Genomic DNA, 2,747 nt, shown 5'->3' on the forward strand with positions numbered 1-2,747 from the left:
CAAATTGACAAGTTGCAATGTGAATGCATTAATTGGCTTTTACAATAGTCAAAAGTGATGGCTATTGACAAGTTGCAATGTGAATGCATTAATTGGCTTTTACAATAGTCAAAAGTGATGGCTATTGACAAGTTGCAATGTGAATGCATTAATTAGCTTTCACAAATGATGGTAGGCTATTGTTGACTTGCCTAACCTTTGGCTTCTTTGAGAAGCCACTTCCTTTGGCTATAAATTGGAAGCAAATGGTTTCATTTGATAAATCCAACCAAGTGTTGAGTAGAAGAGAAAAATAGCAAGAAAGACATTTTGCCAAAGAGAGAAACAAATTCTCTCTAGTTGTTCTTTGCTTTGTATCATTGTTTTCTCTTCCTTTGTGAGTGTGTGAGGTTGGGTGTATTTGGGTCTTTGGGAAATTGAGTGGTAAACACTATTGTATATCCCCATTGATTATAGTGGAATACTCCGTCGTCTCCAAACTGGATGTAGGCAATTGCCGAACCAGTATAAATCTTGGTGTTCTTCTTGTTGTAATTTTCTGTTCAATTTTTTTTTTCTCCTGCCAGTAGTTGTTTATTTTTCACTCACAGTTGGTTGACGCTTCCGCACAACAAGTGGTATCAGAGCTCCAGTTTTCGACTGGGGTCTCGTATGAGTGAAAAATTTGCTGGTGCTACAGTACTGTGAACAGTACCGTGAATAGTGCTCTGCTACAGTCCCGTGAATAGTACCAGGCAGATTTGATGGCTGGAGAAAAAGACGAAGTTTTGAAGGAGAAGGAGTCGGCATCGTCGTCGTCGGCACCTACATCCAATAGACATCCAATTGCCACTACAAGGTTAGAGGTTGATAAATTCAATGACTCTAATAATTTTGGTATGTGGCAATGTGAAGTTATGGATGTGTTGTATCAACAAGAGTTGGATATGGTTCTGGAGGATAAACCCGAAGATATTGATGACAAGCAGTGGACGCGAATTAATCTCCATGCTTGTGCCGCTATTCGATCATTCCTTGATAAAGAGTTGAAATACCCGTATATGAAGGAAACTTCTGCTAAGAAGTTATGGATGAAATTGGAGGAGAAGTATATGACCAAGAGCGCAGAAAATCGGCTCTTCTTGAAGAAACGACTCTTCCGATTTCAATATCGTTTAGGTATTTCTATGCATGAACACCTCAATGATTATAATAAAATACTGGCTGATTTAGCAAATCTTGATGTGATAATTCCTGACGAGGATAAGGCACTATGTTTGTTAAATTCATTGCCTGATGATTAGATCATTTGACAACTACTTTGTTGTATGGAAAATCCGAGGTGAAACTGGATGAGGTGTCTGCGGCATTGGTGAATCATGAGTGTCGTAAAAAGGAACAGAAGACTCAAAATTCACAAACCGAGGCACTCGTTGCAAGGGGTCGAATAGAGGAAAGAAAATCTGGGAAGCGGGGAAAATCTCGTTCAAAGTCACGAGGGAAGTTTCCTGCTAAAGATGAATGTGCCTTTTGTCGCCAAAAGGGTCATTGGAAGAAAGACTGCCCCAAATTGAAGAACAAAGAGAAGGAGAAAGCCGGTTCTGAAGCAAATGTTGCAAAATCTGGAGATGTTGATTTCGAGTTTGCTTTGGCTAGTTCATCTGCTGATGGTCACTCAACTGAGTGGATTTTGGATTCAGGTTGCACCTATCATATGTGTCCCATTCGGGAATGGTTTTCTAGCTTTGAGGAGCTGGATGATGGAGTTGTTTTGATGGGCAATAATAATGCCTGCAAAACACAAGGGATAGGCAAAATCTGTTTGAAGATACATGATGGAACAGTCAGAGAATTGAGTGATGTCCGGTATGTACCGGATATGAAGAAGAATCTCATCTCATTGGGCGCTTTGGAATCCAAGGGTCTCAAGATCACCATGGAGGGTGGAGTTCTTAAAGCTGTGTACGGGGCACTGGTGGTGATGAAAGGTACAAGACGAATTAACTTGTATTTCTTACAGGGGAGTACAGTTATTGGTGGAGCAGCTGTCACCGAAGCTGCTGACGCAAATAGCACAGACACCACAAGGTTATGGCATATGCGTCTTGGGCATGCTGGTGAAAAAGCGTTGCAAGGATTGGTGAAGCAAGGCTTATTGAAAGGTGCGAAGGCATGCAAATTGGAATTCTGTGAACATTGTGTGCTGGGTAAGCAAACTATAGTGAAATTTGGCACTGCTATTCACCACACTAAGGGCATTCTAGATTATGTTCACACTGATGTTTGGGGACCTTCCAAGAATGCATCTTGGGGAGGTAGCCATTATTTTGTCTCCTTTGTTGATGACTTCTCTAGAAGAATATGGGTGTACACCATGAAGCGTAAAGATGAAGTCTTGAAGATATTCCTGAAGTGGAAAAAGATGATTGAAACGCAAAGCGGTCGAAAGATCAAGACTCTCATATCAGACAATGGTGGTGAATATAAGTCTGATCCTTTCTTGAAAGTTTGTCAAGATGAGGGTATTGTGAGGCACTTCACGGTTAGGGAGACACCGCAACAGAATGGGGTGGCAGAGCGCACGAACCGTACTTTGCTTGAGAAAGTTCGGTGTATGTTGTCTAATGCTGGTTTAGGCAAGGCGTTTTGGGCTGAGGCGATTACTTATGCAAGCCATCTCATTAATCGGTTGCCTGCTGCTGCGAATGAGGGCAAAACGCCCATGGAGGTATGGTCTGGTAAACCTTGTACTGATTACAAGTATTTAC

This window comes from Prunus persica, chromosome G3, assembly GCF_000346465.2.
Source record: "Prunus persica cultivar Lovell chromosome G3, Prunus_persica_NCBIv2, whole genome shotgun sequence".
NCBI classification, from domain to species: Eukaryota; Viridiplantae; Streptophyta; class Magnoliopsida; order Rosales; family Rosaceae; genus Prunus; species Prunus persica.